General features: G+C 53.8%; 2 long non-coding RNA genes and 1 pseudogene across 2 annotated transcripts; 1 reads left to right on the top strand and 2 right to left on the bottom strand.

Annotated features, from left to right (window-relative positions):
- The window catches only part of LOC127474816 (zinc finger protein 850-like), a 454,983-nt pseudogene that overhangs the window by 73,657 nt on the left and 362,719 nt on the right, over positions 1–18,607 (top strand).
- LOC127474994 (uncharacterized) lies at positions 8,791–10,873 on the bottom strand. The gene is made up of 3 exons (XR_007906067.1): positions 10,859–10,873; positions 10,398–10,468; positions 8,791–8,804 (listed from the first exon to the last, which is right to left on the bottom strand). It is a non-coding gene; the product is annotated as an uncharacterized LOC127474994 (long non-coding RNA).
- LOC127474967 (uncharacterized) lies at positions 12,530–13,345 on the bottom strand. Its single transcript, XR_007906021.1, has 3 exons — positions 13,219–13,345; positions 12,830–12,963; positions 12,530–12,620 (listed from the first exon to the last, which is right to left on the bottom strand). It is a non-coding gene; the product is annotated as an uncharacterized LOC127474967 (long non-coding RNA).

Here is an 18,607-nt window from a genome sequence, read left to right as displayed (position 1 = left end):
TTTGGTATTTAAGCACACAGTGAGTACAATTGCCAATTTATACAGCCTCTGGGCCAGGCTAGAAAGGCAAACACTGAATTGAAAGTTATATATCTGTTTATATATATATATTCAACACCTGAGGATGTATTCTGTAGAATGTGCCATAGATATTTGGGTTGGGTCTGGCTGAGCTGCAGTTCAGTTCCCCACAGCAGCCCTCCCAGGGCTGGGCTTTGCATTGGCAGCTGGAAGGGTGCTGAGAACACCCCAGTGTTTTGGCCACTGCTGAGCACAGCACCAACACTGGGACATTCCTTCCTTAGCTGAGGGCAAGAGCCTGGCAGGGGACCCAAGTAGGCCAGCTGAGCCCAACTGACCCAAGGGACATTGCAGCCCATGGGAGGTCAGCTCAGCTCTAAAAGCTGAGGCCCGGAGCAGGAGGGGGGCATTCATTGTCTGATGGCTGCCTGCTGAGGAACCGTCCCGCGGACCCAAGCCCTGCTCCTGGGGAGTGGCCGACCATGGCTGCTCATGGGAAGCAGAGAACAAACCCTGCTATCTTTTGCTTTAAATAAACTGCCTTATCTTAAACCACCAATTGGTTTTTTTTCCACCTTATACTTTCCCCTGTTCTGCTGGGAAGGGGAGTGATAGAGCGGCTGGGAGGGCACCTGGTGTCCAGCCAAGGTCAACCCACCACACACCTGAACAATTCCAGAGACTCCACCACCTCCCCGGGCTACTTGTTCCAATGCCTGAACACTCTCTCAGGGGAAAAAGGTTTCTTTAATATCTAATCTAAATCTCACCAGGTGCAATTTAGGGCCATTTCCTCTCTTCCTGTCACTAAAGGCTTTGCAGAAGAGACCGATCCCCACACCCACTAAAACCTCCTTTCAGGTCATTGCAGAGAGCAATGAGGTCCCCCCTGAGCCTCCCCTTCTCCACACTCAACCAGCCCAGTTCCCTCAGCCGTCCCTCAGCAGACATGTTTTCCAGAGCCTTCCCCAGCTCCGTTCCCTTCTCTGGACACGCTCCAGCCCCTCAAGGGCCTTTTGGCACTGAGGGGCCAGAACTGGACACAACACTCCAGGTGGGGCCTCCCCAGTGCCCAGCACAGAGGGGCAATCAGTTCTCTGCTCCTGCTGGCCACACTCTTCTCCACAAAGGCCGCAATGCCCTTGGCCTTCTTGCCCCCCTGGGCACACTCTGCCTCATATCCAGCTGCTGTCGAGCAGCACCCCCAAGTCCCTTCCTGCTGAGCAGCTCTCCAGCCCCTCTGCCCCCAGTCTGGAGCGTTCCAGAGGGTTGTTGGGAGCCAAGGGCAGGCCCTGACACTTGGCCTTATTGATCCAGCCTGTCCAGATCCCTCTGCAGAGCCTTCCTGCCCTCCAGCACATCCACACTCACACCCAACGTGGTGTTGTCCACGACTTTCCTGAGGGGGCACTCGATCCCCTGGCCCAGGTCACCCAGAACGATGTTAAACAGGAGCAGCCCCAACCCTGAGCCCTTGGGAACCCCACTACTGACCGGCCCCACCTGGATTTCCTTCCATTCCCCACCACTCCCTGGGCCATCAGACACTTTGTCACTCAGCAAACAGTTCCCCGGGCAAGCCATGAGCAGCCAGTTTGTGCAGGAGATGCTGGGGGAGATGATGCCAAAGGCTTTTTGGAATTCCAGAGACACATCCCCAGCCTTTCCCTCAGCTGCTGAGCGGGTCCTTTGTCAGAGAAGGAGATGAGGTTGGTCAAGCAGGACCTGCCTTTCCCAACCCCACGCTGGCTGGGCCTGATCCCCTGGTTGTCCTGCCCCTGCCATGGGATGGCACTGAGGAGGATCTGCTGCATGGACTTCCCCGGTCCTCAGGTCAATGGGACAGGTCAGGAGTTGCCCAGATCCTCCTTTTGGCCCTTCCAGGGGATGGGCATCCCATGTGCTTGTTGCCAGTCAGCTGGGACTTGTGCAGTTGTGCAGCACTGCTGGGGAATGAGTGAGAGTGGCTTGGCCAGCTCTTTCTCCAGCTCCCTCAGGACTCTTGGCTGCATCCCATGTGGGCCCAGGCACTTGGGGGGGTCTCACTGGCAGAGTAGGTCACTGACCATTTCCTCCTGCATTGTGGGGGCTTCACTCAGCTCCCCATTAGCAACTTCCAGCCCTGGGAGCTTGGGATTCTGAGGACAACTGCTTTGGGTGTTAAAGACTGAGGCACATAAAGCACTAAGTAACCTCATGGAACCAAGGACCATTGTGACACCACAGGGCCTTCTGGACTCAAACAAGCTCTGTGACACTGTGGAATCTCATGGAATCAAGGCAGCACTGTCACCCTGGGAAAACTCCTGGAATTCAGGGCCCATTGTGACACTGCAGCTCCCCATGGAACAAAAGGAACCCTGGGATGCTGCAGAAACTCATGGAACCAAGGGACCATTGGGACATTGAGGGGGCTGATGGAATCAGGAAGCCATTGGGACAATCCAGGGCCTCATGAAATCAAAGGAATTCTGGGACACTGTCCAACCTCCTGGAATCAAGGGTTCCTGCTGACATGTGTGTCCTCCTGGAACCAAGGGAGCCCGGAGATATTTCTGAACCTCCCAGAATCCAGGGGCCATTGGGACCCTGCAGAACCTCCTGCATTCCAGTGGTCCTTGTGAAACTGCAGGCTCTCCTGGAACCCAAGGATTCCTGGAACACTGCAGAGCTCACGGAACCAAAGGGCCACTGTCCCACTGCAGCTGCTTCTGAAGCACAAGGGACCCTGGGACAGTGGGAAATCTCTGAGAATCCAAAGGGCATTTTGGGACTGCAGGGCCTCATGGAACGAAAGGAACCTTTGGAGACTGTGGAAGCTCATGGAATCCAGGGGCCATTGTGACATGTGGGCCTCCTGGAAGTAAAGGAACCCTGAGAATTTCTGTGGGAACAAGTGAAGGCAGCAGCAGCTGCATTCAGTTAATCAGGATCCAAAAGAAGTGTTTTGGCCTTTACAAGTGTTTTCCATCAAGAAAGTGCTGTTTGCCAAAGTGGAAACCACTTGGAACCCTCTGCAGTGGTTTGGACTTTGTTTTCCCCCAGAGGCTAAGAAAAGTGGTAGACCCCAAGGGGTGGAAACCCCTGGAAGTTTTGAAGTTTTGCCCAATGGGCGCTCCTGTAAAAATGTCAACATTCCACAAGCTCACCGGAAGAGATGAGTTGTCTTTGTTGTTGAGGAGAGGTGGTCATGTTGTAGAGCCACGAGGAAGGGGCTCGGAGCCCCTTGGGGCCTCCGGGGCCCCCCAGCCCTAGCTGGGGGCTACAGAGACATGGAACAGTGTTAAGTTGGACTAAGCGTCTGTGGTTGAACCTGGAGATGTTTCTCCAGGTGAGCAGCAGCAGCAGCAGCAACGGCAGAACAACACTGACCAGAGAAGCGGTGGCAGAGAGCCAGAAAAGATAAGATGCAGTAGAGGCATTACAGGTAAGCAGGAGGGAACTCCTGGAAAGGGAGAGAGAGCCAGCAGCAGAGCTACAGAGTCTTGGGGTAAGAACTGATACCAGACCCCCCAAAACTCCCTTGGAGACTCCTCCTAGAAAGAGTAGGAGTACATGGACTCCTATTTTGGAGAGTAGTTTTGGACATGCAGCACCGGAGAGAGAGAGAAGCTGAGAAGCTCAAATAACATCCCGGAGCTGGACCGGGACGGTCAGATGGAATGTGGGGGGAAGGGGGGTTGACCTTGGCCCCCCCTTGCTGCTGCTGACAAGCCTAGCAGCCTGAGACAGAGCACAGGAGCTCTGGCAGAACTCTTGAGGCAAAGGCTTGCAACTGAATGCTGCCCAAGATGTTCTGACTCAGGGGTGAATCCCCTGAGGAAGGGACTTTCACGAAGATGCCCCTGCATTTCGTGATATACCTGTGGTGATGTGAGTCTTGTCCCCGCTGGCAGTCCACAGGTGAGGCCTTCGCTTGGACCGAAGGAGAGCTGAGGGGCTTGGAGACCCCCTTGTGTGTATTGAAAAGAGATCCAGCTACAACAACCCAGTTACTGCTGCATGGAAGACAGAAGAGGAGCTGCTGCCCTAAATATAGAAGGGATCTGTCCTTCTTTCCCTCCTGGACTTTTATTTGGAGGGGAAAAGAGATCTGATCCATTGTAAGTACTATATGTCATGGTAGAGATAGTTGTGATCATGTGTATAATGTGTTATAATATTTATTTGTACAGTCATTGTAATATATTCCCTTTCCCCCATTCTGAGTCTGGCGTGTTTTGTCTGAAAAACCCATCTCACATTAGGTTGAGATGTGGGAGGGGGCTTAGACTAGGGAATTAGATTTTTGGGGCTATCTCAAACCATGAAAATGGTAGCCCGTGTTTTTCTCTGGTGGCTGAACACAGGCAGCACATGAGGGGAGGGGAATGTGTGGAATCAGGGCACTGCTTTGGGGCCATGCTGGGAATTTCAGGTGGACTAAAAGACAAAGCCCAGTCGATGTTTCCAAAGGAACCCCAATGAAAGGGGGACGCCGGAAAGATGGGAGGACAAGTCCCGCAATGGAACTCTGTGTGTGCAGCCTCATTTTCTCCTTCAGTGCCCACAGGAGAGGGGGCAAAAAGTATTGGTTGGGACCCCAAAACAATTGGGGGGGGGGGAAATGGGGATTGAGGGGATAATGGAAAAGTGGGAGGAAACAGAAGAAGGGTGCAAAAAGGGGGATGGTCTGGTGGGTCCAACGGTCCCATGGGGATCTTTGGACACAGGAGTGCTTGGAAAGGGTGGTGGCCCCCCTGAGCTCCAAACTTACTGTGGGGTGCTGGGGGCTGCTGGATCCAATCTCAGCCTTGCATTTTGCCAACAGCTGCAATTTAGAGGAATTACAGAGGTGTTACTGAAACACTTTTGTCCCCCAGATTTTAAAAATGGCAAAACAGATCTATTGATAGAAATGAGTTAGTTATAGTTACAAATGATCAGACAAAAGATCTTAATCAGAATTATTTACTGCACAGTACAAACACTAAGACTACCAGGAGTACAGGATAAGATAGGACAGTGCTCTACACTAAAGCAATTGTTGAAGCAAATCTACTAAAGCTGGCACAAAAGCAATAATTCTTAATTAGAGATGGATGGAATTCCCCCAGACCAACGCTCATGGGGAGATCTCTGCTCTCAACCTCCAGCAGTGACCTTGGGGGGTCCCCAGCCAAGGCAAGAATCTCCCCACACACCCCTAAGAAGGGTTCTGTTGGAAGAACCTGCCCCTGGGAAAGGGGACTGGCCCATTCTGGTCAAAAGGGATGGAGTGACAGTCACTGGACTCCAGGGGTTGCCTCAGCATCAGGGGGTTCATTCAGGGTGGAAGCAGCGGCCGAATCTCTTCCCGCAGTTGGGGAACTGGTGGGGCTTCTCTTACTGGTGGGTCCGTTGGTGTGAGGTCAAGTGAGAGCTCTGAGTGAAGCTCTTCCCACACTCCCCACACTTGTAGGGCCTCTCCCCGGTGTGGATGCGCTGGTGGGTGACGAGGTGGGAGTTCAGTTTGAAGCCCTTCCCGCAGTCGGTGCAGCGGAAGGGCCTCTCATCTGTGTGCGTCCGCTCATGCAGGAGGAGATTGGAGCTGGTCTGAAACCTCTTCCCACATTCCAAGCACTTGTAGGGCCGTTCCCTGGTGTGGATGAGGTGGTGGGTGCGGAGATGGGATCTGTCACTGAAGCTCTTCTCACATTCCCCACACGTGTAGGGACGTTCCCCAGTGTGGATGCGTTGGTGGGTGCGGAGGCTGGAGCTCAGGCTGTAGCTCTTCCCACAATCCCCACATGTGTAGGGACGTTCCCTGGTGTGGATGTGCTTGTGTTTGCGAAGGGTGGAGCTGTCACTGAAGCTCTTCCCACATTCCCCACATGGGTAGGGTCGTTCCCCGGTGTGGATGTGCTTGTGTTTGCGAAGGGTGGAGCTGTCACTGAATCTCTTCCCACATTCCCCACATGGGTAGGGCCGTTCCCCAGTGTGGATGTGCTGGTGGGTGAGGAGGTGGGTGCTCCTCTTGAAGCTCTTCCCACATTCCAAGCACCTGAAGGGCTTCTCCCTGCTGGGAGGCTGCTCAGGGACCACCAGGTCAGAGCTCCCCCTCAAGCTCCGGCCGCCTTCCCGGCACAGGCTGGCTCTTTCCTCCTCAGAGCACCCTGGGCTGGCTTTGGAGCCCCTCCTGCGGGGGGATCTCCGGCCCTTTTCCTCCCCGCTGCCTTCCTGCGCCGGGGAGCCCTTCAAAACGGCCTCTCCCACCAGGGTCTCACGGGGGGATTTGTCCTCCGCGCTCTCCCTCCTCAGCTCGGGGCCTGGGGCAGGAAGCAAGAAGGACAGGCAGGGGATTTGCCTCCGGCCCACAGGGAAGGCCAAGGACATCCCCCCAACTCCGGCCCCGGCAGGACGGCGGCGCCAGCGGGGTTGTCCTGCAGCCGGGGCCATGCTGGGCTGACAGAGCCAGCACAACACCCGCCCAAAGGGACACTGACTTCCTCCTCACCTGCCTGGGGGGCCCAAGGCATCTTCCTCTTCCTCGCAGCCTCCTCCTCCATCCGCCCAAGCTTTGGGAAGGACAAATCCTGATCGGGGGAAAACAAGGGCTGAGCGTGTTGGCTTGGGGGCTCCTCCTGCCCAAGTCCATCTCTAGAACTTACCAGGCCTCCTGTGACCATATAGACCTCCAAAAGCCAAGATCCAACCCAGAAAAACCGAAACCACTGACATTCAGACAAAAAACCCCTCAGAAATAGTGAGATGAACCTCTCACAAACTGTAAAAATGTGAGATTCAGCTAAAAATACTCCAAAATATCAAGATTCAACCAGAAAAACTCTCCCAGAAGTTCCCCCTCTCTGGTCTCTCCCGTCTGGGGTTCAGAGGGTCTCCCCTCTCTGGGAAGCTGGGTGTCCCACTTAGGGATGCTGAGAGTGTTGGGGGTCCCAAGGCTCCCTTCTCCTCTGATTCTCGCCTTCGGGATACTGCATTCCCAGAAATTCCCCCTCTCCAGGTTCTCCACTTTGTTGTCCCGGGGATCCCAGGGGTCCCTGCTGTCCAGGTTTTCCCTTCTCTGTGCTGCCTCTCTAGGCTCTCGGGGTACTTGCAGCTCTCCCCTCTCTCCAGCCTCCCCCGCTCTCCAGGGATCAAGGCATGGGGACACCAAGGCTCCCCCATGGAAACCCCGCTCCCGCTCTCCCCACTCTTCTTAGCCACCCTCTCACACCCCTTTTCCATTGGCCCTTCAAACCCCAGCTCCTCTCAGTTCCCTTTGGGGGTGACCCACTGCCCCTTGCGCTCCCTTTGGGGGTCCCACCCGCTCTTTTCCCTTCTCTCGCCCCTTTCCCATCGTGGCCGCTCCACTCACCCGACAGCGGCAGGAAGGGCAGGGACAGGGGCACAGCAGAAACAGCAACAGCAGGAGAACAATCATCCCCCCGATCCCATGGGTGCCCAGGAAGGTGGAACTCGTCCCAAATATCCTGGGGGGAGTGTGGGGGGTTGGGACATAGTCAGGCTGCCAGCACAGATTTCCCTGCAAAGTCTGCAGTGAGTCAAGGTCTGGAGAGGAGATTGTGCCCCATGCATGGGATTGCAGAGGCTCCCTCAGGTCCCCAGCAGGAATCAGCAACCAGGAATAGACACAAAAGGTCCCCTCGAAAATTTCAGGGGAGTGTCCTGTAGGGAGGGGACAGTGTCACCCCACCAGGGCGGGGTTGGCAAGTGGGAGGCTGCTCCAGGGGTCTGCAAGAGGCCTCGTGCTCTGCTCGGCCCCAGCACTGGCTGGTACCAACACCCCCGGCCCTGGGCAGCTCTGCTGCCACAGGCTGTGCCCTCACCGTGGCCCTGCAATGGCCCTGCCTGTCCCTCACCCGTGGCCCTGCCCGTGGCCCTGTCCCTTGGCTCTCTCTCTGCCAGCTCAGTGTGGGGCACACGGGCTGGGGGTCCCTCCCAAGCCCCCCGGGCAGCCGGCGTTGGCTGGGGGGATGTGAGGGCTGGGCCTGCTCAGCACAGCCCCGGCCTCGTGCCCAGCGCCTCTTTCCTGCCCCACACAAGAGCTTCCCGGCCCCCCCAGGGCTCCCCTGCTGCTGCCTCTGCTCCTGGCCCTGCCTTTGCTGCTCCCTTGGCTGGGGCAGCGGCTGCAGGGGGGGATGGCAGCAGCTTCAGCTCCACGGCACTTCCTGGGGGGAGCTCAGCCGGGGGGGACGGGCAGGGACCTGATGGGGATGGACAGGGGCCCAGCAGGGACAGCCAGGGCCTGCAGGGGAAGGCACAGGGACAACCTGGACCCCCACACTGCCACGGCTGTCTCTGCTCCTCCTTGCAGGCTCCGTGGCCAGGCACAGTTTGTGTTCCTGGGTGCCCACCATCTCAGCACTTGGAGACCCTCAAATCAGCGCCCACAGCTCTGCAGCAAAGCCCCAGCTCACCTGGCACACAGGGGATGGACACAGCACCTGCTCAGGGATGGGCACAACTTTTCCTCTTCTCCACCACGGGGCTCTCCTTGCTCAGCAGCACCTCTGCCTTGCACTTATTCTCAGCCTCACCTCAGGGACAGCTCTGGGCTCACCTCCGCGCCACTTCTCAGCCTCACCTCAGGGCCTGGGCTCAAGGACAGGAACCTGCAGGGAGGGGACATCAGGTGCAAGCTGAGGGCTGCCTGCTTGCACTGGCCTCTGGGCTTCTTTCTCCTTCTACAACCAGCCCACAACTCAGCCTGCTTTTCTAACACCACACATTTACAGACTAACCTTGGAGATAGATATGGACAGACATCTCTATCACCCTGGGGATGGAGCCTCAAGCATGTGCTGCCATAGGAATGGCAATCACAGAATCGCAGAATCAGCCACGTTGGAAAAGACCTCCGAGATCATCAAGTCCAACCCTGGATCCAACCCTGCTGTGCTTCCCAGACCATGGCACTGAGGCCACATCCACTCTCACCTTCAACACCTCCAGGGACGCTGACTCCACCCCCTCCCTGCCCAGCCCATTCCAAGGCCTGATTACTCTCTCTGCAAAAAATTCCTTCCCAATATCCAACCTAAACCTCCCCTGGCACAGCTCCAGACCCAGCCCTCTTGTCCTACTGCTGCTTCCTGGCAGAACAGCCCCACCCTCACCAGGCTACAACCTCCTGGCAGGGACTTGCAGACAGTCAGGAGGTCTCCCCTGAGCCTCCTCTTCTCCAGCCTCAACACCCCCAGCTCCCTCAGCCTCTCCTCAAACCATCTGTGCTCCACTCCCTTCCCCAGCCTCATTGCTCTTCTCTGTACATGCTCCAGGCCAGGATCCATTGGCCCTCTTGGCCACCTGGCCACACTCTGCCTCCTCTTCAGCTCCCTGTCCATCCCCACTCCCAGCTCCCTTTCTGCCTGCCTGCTCTCCAGACACTCTGGCCCCAGCCCGGGGGGCTGACGGGGCTTCTTGTGGCCAAAGGGCAGGACCCGGCCCTTGGCCTGCTGGAACCTCATCCCCTTGCAATCAGCCCATGGATCCAGCTGGGCCACGTCCCTCTGCAGAGCCCTCCTGCCTTCCAGCACATCAACACACCCCCAGCTTGGTGTCACCTGCACATTTGCTGATCAAATGCCTGGTTCTGCAGCAGCTGCAGATGCTCAAGGGGCAGCAGGACCAAGTCAGGGGCCTGGGAGGGCCTGGGGGGCTTTGGGGTATGGGAGGGTCCTGGGGGAGCTGGGGAGGGGCTTTTGGGATTGAGGGGACAGACCAGTACAGACCAGTACAGACCAGGACAGACCAGCACAGACCAGGACAGACCAGTACCTCCTCACTGCTCCCCAGATCTCTCCTGGAGCTGGGCCACCTTGTCCTGGGACACCTGAGCCCCCCCCAGTGCCCTCCCAGTACAGCCCACTGTGTTCCTGTCCCAGGGTGCCGGGTGATCCCTCTTAGAGGGGGGTTGGAAGGGATTTGAGGTGGGGACTTGGGGAGATTTGGGGGGATCTGGGGAGGCGGTTCAATGGGGACTTGGGGGGTTTTGAGGGGCTTTGTGTGTATTTGGGGGAGTTAAAAGGGGTCTTGGGGGGGGTCAAAGGGATCTGTGTGGGGAGGGGATTAAAGGGAAAAGGGGGGCTAGGGCACATTTTAGGGGGTTAATGATGTCTGGGGGGAAAGAGGAGTAGCAGCACTACGAGCAGGTGAGTCCTGAGACCCCCCTAGTGTACCCAAGACACTCTTTGTGACCCTCAAAACCCCCTGGGACTCCCAAAATCCCCCGAGAAACCCCCTAAACTGCTTCAAAGACACCCCCCCCAAAGCCCTCCAGGACTTCTCAGTTCCCTCAGAGACTCCAAAACTCTCTCACGGACTCCCAAACCCCTTCAGGGACCTTCAACCTCCTCCCTAAGTCCCCTCACGACATCAGCCCCCCCCAGAGATACCTTAAAACCGCCTCAGGGACCCCGAAAAGCCCCTAAGGGACCACAAAACCACAGAACAGCAGAAGAGCTTTCTGTAAAGGAAGGGAGCAGAGAATCTCAGAAGGAGGAGACCGACGAAAAACCGAACCAAAGCAATAAAATCATCCTGGCCCTTGCAGTTTTTCCTCCACCTTTTTCTCATTTTTCCTTTTTTTAGGGTTCTTTCTTTGGTTGGGTGGTTTTGAATTTTTTTTCCGAAGGAATTTCTCAGGACCCGAATCCAACATCCGGGTTCTTGGGAGGCCTCCCGGGCCCCGCGGCCGCCGACAGGGTTGCAATCCCGCGCTCTGCCTCTCGGGAACCCCCGAACCCCCGCGCTAAACCCTCCCGAGCCCTCCGGCCTTTCCCCCCACAGCCGCGCTCCCCGCAGCCCCCGAGGGGATCCCCAGAGCCCGCTCTCACCCGCTCCCGCCCGGTCTCACAGACAAAGGAAGGCCCCAGCGCCATCGTGACTTCCCGGCAGCCAACGCGGCGCTCTGCGCGCGCACCGCCTGCACAGACCCCGCTGCAGCCAATCAGCGCGCGGCCACTGCCCCGTCCGCCCGCCTTCTGCCACGCCCACCGCCTTGCGCGGTGCACTGTGGGACTTGTAGTTTTCGCGGGGGTCAGCGGCCATTTGCATGGACTTTTTGGGTTTTCTTTTTTTTTTCTCTTTTTTCTTTCTTTCTTCTTTCTTCTTTCTATTCCCCCCTTTTTCTTTCCCTTTTTTCTATTTTTCTTCCTTTTTTTTATTTCTTTCCCGTTCTTTTTTTCCTCTTTTTCCTCCTTTTTCTCTTTTTTCTTCTTCTTTTTTTTTTCTTTTTTCCCTTTTTCTTTTTTTTTTTTTTTACATTGTTTTCTATCAGTTGTATTTGCAAGGAAGATTTAAAAACAAATCAAAACAATCTCCAGGTACATATCTTAAGACAACAGATAATCTGGCATTGTTCCAGGTTCATGAGGATTCCCAAGATCACAAACACTGAGATGTGAAGGGTGCTCACACAAAAAACAGCTTTCCCTGTTTTTTTCCACACGTAAAGCAAGTGTGGAAGGGGCATTTGGCCCCAGGCAAGATGCTTTTACAGCTACTTTAGGCAGTCCAAAGTGGATCTGACTGGCAAATGGGATTATGCCCATTCTTTCAAGGAGGATTTGAAGAGTACACTGAGGGGAAACATTGAGGGCCATTTCTTCATCTGCTGAAGGGATGAGAAGAGAGGGGAGCAGGTGCTCTGGCCCCAGACCTTCTCTCTGCTTTGAGGACAGTTCTGTGTTTTCCTCTGTCCATTGAATTCCCAACAAAGAAGGAAAAAACTACAGGAACTCCAGTCTGGAGTGCTCAGGACATGTGGAAGCAGGGGAATTTTTCTTCCCAGCTGGGATTGAGAGTGCAATTTCACACTCCTTTGCAGAGCATTGACTGAGACATCCCATTTCTGCCCAGGGATCTTCCAGGGGGAACTCAATCTGGGCTCTGGGCAGGTCCTTGCAGGGGCAGCAGCTTCCTCTGCACATTTGAGGGGATAAAGCTGCTCTAAACCTACACTCCAACTACTCCACAGCAATTTAGGACCTCTGAGGACAGTTCCCCACTGTTTCCACCCCGGCAGAGACCTGAACACATCCTGTGGGCACTGTGTGACCACCCCTGGCATTAACACCCTGCAGGAATGAAGACACTGACTGTAAAGACACTTGTCTACCTGGAAACCTCCACTTTCTTTGCTACTATACAGCAATAACATTTTCTATTCATATTGCAGCTACAGACTTAACAAATAGAATTGCATATATTGTGCTTTAGAAATTAAAATGCATTCCAAAGTCAGGCAATGCTAAACAATGAAAGTCTTGAAACCCTCCCCCCCTCTTTCCAGTTTCAGAACCTGCCCACTTCCTCACTCTTCACAAAGGGAGAAACTCTGTCTCTCCACCTCTGAAACAAAAATTCCCTCCCCAAAAGTGATCAGAAAGAGTCTACTTAGGCACTACTGCAAATGGAAGTTGTCTAATAACCATTCCTTCTAACTCAGGAAGAGGAGGAGGAGAAGAAAGTCACAACAAATGTTTGGATTCCTTCCTCTCCGACGTTTTCTCTTCCCTATCTGAAGCTCTGGGACATGTGCAGGGGGGTCAGCATCTCTTCAAAGATGGCTCCTTTCACATCAGAGCCCCTCAAACTGGCTTCCTGGAGGTCACAACCTGCTGGGTCACAATTGGGAAGGGGAAAAGAAAAAGAAGTGTCAATGGAATGCACCCAGAACTCTGTTCAAAGCTTTACTTGAAGTACATTTACCTGAACTCCATTGTACTCTGAAGCTGGAGAGCTCAGCCAAAAGCCAGCAATCCCCCCAATTACCAGCTGACGATAGCAGAGAAAGGAATAGGATGGAAAATGAATCCCAACTCACTTCCAAATCAGTTCCTGCCAACGTTGCTCCCCTGAGGTTTCAGTTCTTTAGTTTGGCGTTTCTCAGCGTTGCAACTCGGAGGTTCATTCCTGTCATCTGACTGCCCTCCATGGCCACTCCTTTCAGGCTGGCACCTGGAACACACACAGAAAGGAGTTCTGTGAGGAAAACCAGTCAGAAACACAGCAGCTGCACACTGGTGCTGCCTCAGAGCTGTGTGAATTGGAGGAGGACAAGGGGATTTGGGACTGAGATGGTCACAGACTCAGTGCAGCCCTTGTGGGCCCTTCTCCGGGTTGGACAAACCACAGCTGGACCTTTTCTGGGCCATAGAAATGCACAAACACAGGCTTCAGTTGGCACAGATTCACAAGGCAAAAGCTTCTCACCTTCCAGATTAGCTTGAAGGCCTGATGGGTCCTCAGAGTTGCAGCCTTTCAGGGACGCTCCCTCTGCGTTGGAGCGCAGCATCTTCACCCCTGGCAGGTTGGCACACTGGCACAGACAGGAGTCACTGAGAGCCAGAGGAACAACACCAAAGACAATCAAGAAGACACTTTTAATTTCTGCTTTGGGAGTCAATCCCATTAAATCATTAGTGTGAGGAGGTGTAAAAGCTTTGGGAACCAGAACAACTCTAGAATATATTTAAGAACTCGATGTTTTACACCCCTCTGTTTGTTCCAGCTCCTCTCTGTTAACACAAGCCCAGCCCTCCCAAGCTGCAGCAGCTCTTCCATCCAGCACAGAGCCTGACAGGTCAGCCCTCTCCAGGCTGGCACAGCACAGGTTGGCACGGGCCAGGTTGCAGCGGCTCAGATTGGCCACCTTGAAGTTGATGCAGCAAAGATCCAGGTGGGAAAGATCTGCTCCACTGTAACTGAGATCATGGAAATCCCAAGGAATAAACCCCCCAAAAAGGTTACAGAATGGAAGGAGTAGGTCTGGACACAAAGTTATCATCATTGTGTAGACAGGTGTGCATTAATATTTACAATGTGTAAATATCTATATCTAAATATATGGATAGAAATGTATTAAAATATATCCTGTCTATAAATATAGACAGATACAAGATAGATACAGACACACACAGGTCCTGGGAGGAGCTGAAGACACCCCACCAGGGAAGGGGGCTTCTAAAAAGGAGGGAGAGGGACTTTTGATATGGGCCTGGAGGGACAGGACAAGGGGCAATGGTTTTTCAACTGAAAGAGAGCAGGGTTAGATGGGAGACTGGGAAGAAATCCTTCCCTGGAAGGGTGGGGATGGGCAGGGATGGAATTCCCAGAGAAGCTGTGGCTGCCCCTGGATCCCTGCAAGTGTCCAAGGACAGCTTGGATCAACCTGCTCTAGTGGAAGGTGTCCCTGCCCATGGCAGGGGGTGGAATGAGAAGACCTTTAATGTCCCTTCCAACCCAAACCAGTCCATGATTCTATATAGACAAATACACACAAGAACATTTATTTTACTACTTCAGACTAATGAAATCTAAATACAAAGCTCTCAGAAATTGTCCTTGGTTCATTTTATATTTAAACAAATGTAAGGGGGGTACTTTTGAATTAGATGATCAATGGAGCATAGAGGCATGAGAAAGGAATCATATCAGGATGTGAAACCAGCCAGAGTATGGTACAATGGAACTTCATGGCACAAGCTAATTGTAAGGTCCATTGTGCTTTTTAGCAAGTCAGCCTGATATCCCCTATTATCAGAGCTGAGTTCTTCCTTGGTTTTGCTACATATTGCAAGATAGATACATCTACCCTTGAAACACAGTGGTAGAGGTCATACATAGGGGTGAGAAAGATGATGATGGGAGGAAGATTATGTGGGCAGGGGTCGCTGGCCCCTTGCCCTACAGCAGGGCATGCAGACTGTTGCCATTAGGTAATGATTTAGGTGGTGTTTGGCTGCCACTCAGGCATCACCTTATACTGGGTACTGGCCCTGCGTGGTGTAATGTAGAGCTGATAAAATGGGGTGTCAGGACTGCTGGGGTGAGCGATCCTCATCCTGCCATGGAGACTGTGTTGTTCCATGGGGACGCCCGCTAAGCACGGGCACCGACCAGCTGCTGCAGATCCTGGCAGCCCTGGCCTGTCTGTGTGGGTAAGCACAGTTTATTGACAGGAAGCAACTGAGAGAACAAACTTTTAATATCCTTTTAGTGTTCCTTTAATTCCCCTTTTATGTTTATGGTATTTAGTTTCCCTTTTTACTAATCAATATCGAGTTATCCACAATATTGTGTTAAGATCCCTTTTTGGTATCCCTTTTCACTAGTTAATACTGTATTAAATGCTGTTCTTAGTATTTGTTTTAATGCCACCCGATAAGGTAGCTATTTTGTATCCTTTTTTTTAGTTTTTAATTCCTCTTGCTAAGTTTATTACTATTATTATTATTCTCACTGTAATAAAAGATATTTTGTGTGTTTGAGTATTTTTTGGCACTTGTCTTTATTCCGGACATGTATACAAACGTACTGCTACAGGGACTCTCCAAAACACCTCTGAAAATTTATTTACAATCATCTTCTGCCTTAAAACTGCCCCTGCTAGAGTCCCAGGAGTGATGCTGTACAGAAAACAGGCCATTTAAGGGAAAGTATTAATGAACAGGTGTGCATCAACACATTTCCAGTCTGATACTGATCTGTTTCTTAAAAATCACATGCCCATCATCAGTCCTTGGTCAGAGCTGTGCAAAGCAGTTCAGAGCTCTCTGGGCAGGTTGCACATGGAATTTGTGGACACAGGTCTTCCATGTGTCCTGTCATCCTGGGTTGATCTGTGTGACATCAGAAGGCAAGGTGGCCCAAAAATTGGGGGGAAAAAGTCTCCAAAACCTACACAGTCTCAATATGGACACAAGCAAGATGGAGGAAAAAAATCAGAAAGTTATGGTGTGTTTTTTTTTGGGAAACATTCAATTCCTCCAAACAAACCCCAAACTGTACAAGATAATCTTTGCTGTGTCCCCCCCCCCCTTTTTTTTTTAAAGTGAGATAAAAAGCACTTCTACAATTTCATACTAAAAAACCTTCATGGATAAGAAGCAGTATAAACACAGCATAATGCAAGATGCATGGATCAATGTTGTGGAACAACTTAGTAGTGCCCCTGGCACCTGCTTGGATACAGAGATAACCCAGAAGTGAAGACTAAATGCAGCCACAGCAGCAGCTGCAACCAGCAGAATTCCCTCTCTTGAGAAAACCTATTTTTATAAATTATTCCTGTTCTTAAATACAAAGAATAGGAAAAAAACCTATTATCAAGACCTGTAGAGGCCATTTAGCTGCTGTAATGATCTACCCCATCAAAGCTGAGACAAAAGCCATGTACCTCCCATACAGAATCATAGGCTGAATTTAGTTTTGAAGCCCCCCCTCCAGAAGGTTGGAATGTGCCATATCACTCAACAAACAACCCCACAGTATCCTAACAAACCCTAATGGGATGCAGGATCCAGCTCAGTGTAACTGCATGACCCTTATAGACCTTTTGCACAGGAGAGCAACAACTCACATGCCTCACATGCACTCCCCAGCCCACCCCAAATGTACAGGGGTGGCTTCACTGTACCCACAGCATTCTCTTGATCTGGTTCCACGGAGATGAGAATGTGATCTCTGAACTGCAGTCTGATTTTGCTGTCTATTTTTGGCAATTTCCCACCTAAGAAAAATAAATCCTCCTTCGAAAGAAAGAAAACCAGACAAACGGTTAAACTGAGCCCCCCTGTGCTCTCCCCACTCTCTCAAGGCTGGACTGTTTGTTAAGCTCTGTTTCAACACCCACATGTCCTCCAACTTGTTGTGGAGGGGGCAAGGAGAAAGAGATTTTTTAATTCTCTCCCCTTTCCTGTCTGCAAATAACTATAATAAATAGCAAGCTAGAGCCCAGGGAAAACTGCTACCAGTTAAATGCTCTCGGGATACAGTTTATCACAGCTGCCAGTTCCAGTCTAGGATAATCTTTATTCCACTCTAAGGGAGTGTCATCTCTCCCACTCGACACGGGGAGCAAACACACACGTGGGGCCTCACGGCACATGAAGCTGATGCTGGACTGTGATCTGGCAGAGTTCAGGCACACGGTGTGACTCTTGGGGTCGGTGCTGTGCCGGGAAAAGGCTTGGACTCGACGCTCCTCGTGGGTCCCTTCCACCTCAGCCTGTTCTGTGACGGTGCGATGAGTTCCCTCTCTTCCAACACTTTTGTTCTTTTCAGGGCTCCTCGCTGCCCGGGCCCGGAGCCCGCCTCCCGCGCGCCTGCTTCCCTGCCCGTTTTGGCGGCCGCAGCCGGGCGCTGAGTGCCCGCTCCCCGGGCGGGCCCGGCCGCTGCTCCAGGAGTGGGGGGGCAGCGCCGGCGCCTCGAGGATTCCCGGGATTCCCTGGCCGGTTTCCAGGCAACGCTCCCCGCGCGCTCCTCGCTCCAGGGCCGAACGTGCGCAGCCAATGGGAGGCGGCGGAGTGGGCGGGGCGAGGCGGGGCTTGGGCGGGGCGGGGGCGGGGCCGAGAGGGGCGGTTGGTGGGGTTTGGGTGGGAGCGGGCGGGGCGGGGCCGGGAGCGGGAGCGCTGCCGCTGAGCGGCCCCCGGGCAGAGACCCCGGGCAGCGGCCCCAAGACCCCCGGCGAGTGGTCCCCGGTGCGCGGCCCCGGGGGAGGGACCCCCCGTGCGCGGCCCCCGGTGAGCGACCCCCGGTGAGCGACCCCCAGTAAGTGACACCCGGTGAGCGACTCGCGGGGAAGAAGCCCCGGTAAGTGACCCCTGCGGAGGGACCCCCGGTGAATGACCCGCGGTGAACAACCCCTTGCAAGTGACCCCCGGGGAGGGAGCCCCGGTAAGTCACCCCCGAGGAGGGACCCCCGGGCAGTGAGCCCCGGGGACAGTCCCCCGGTGCGCGGCCCCCGGGGGTGTCGGGCCGGGGCTGGGCGCGTTCCTTCCCCGTGCAGAGCCGAGCGGGGCCGTGGCGGGAGCGGGGCCGGAGCGGAGCCGGCCGGGGGGGCAGAGGGGAGCCCTGAGCCGCCTTCTGCCGAGGGGGCTGCTGGAAAGGAGCCTGCGCTGGGAGGAGCGGGGGACGTGGCCCGAGGCTGAGGCAGGGGAACTTCAGGTCAACTCCTGGACAAAGGTTTCTCGCTGTGTTTTTCGGGGGGCTCGGGCACTGCAATGGGTTGCCCAGGCGGAGCCAGCACCCCGGCAGGTGTTTCAGGGGCGCCTGCATCTGGCCATGGCTGACACGCTTTAGTGGTTTGGGGGTTGCTGGGGCAGTGCTGGGCTGACAGTTGGACTTGATGGAATCATGGAACGTGCTGAGTTGGGTGGGTCCCACCGGCACCGTGGAGTCCAGCTCCTGAGTTTTAGGCACCACTAAAGGAACTGAATCAGGATCGAGCTGTTTGGCTCCAAAAACTCTTCTGCCCCTAGTCTACACTGCCAAGTGAAATAAAACAGAGCGTGCAAAGCAGAGGCCTGTGTTCCCCCCAAAGGGAAGGCAGGCAGTTACAAACCGGGAGAATAAAGCAAAGCTCAGAGCTTACATTCATGGTCCCCACAGTTGTATGACACATCAAACCAGTCCGCTGTTACCCATGTAGAACTGTCATCAGGAACCCCAAACTTTCTTGTGTGTATTTGTATAGATATGTATATATACACATACCTATGTATAGATATCTATTTGTGTGTATCCCTATAAGTTTCTGTATCTTTGGATGTGATATTGGCATGCTATTGTTGTGTGGCAACAAGTGGACTTAAAAGGTTAC

Source organism: Manacus candei, unplaced genomic scaffold, assembly GCF_025592945.1.
Source record: "Manacus candei isolate 608988 ecotype Guabito, Panama unplaced genomic scaffold, ASM2559294v1 h1tg000045l, whole genome shotgun sequence".
NCBI classification, from domain to species: Eukaryota; Metazoa; Chordata; class Aves; order Passeriformes; family Pipridae; genus Manacus; species Manacus candei.
This window is presented reverse-complemented; position numbering and strand designations above follow the sequence as displayed.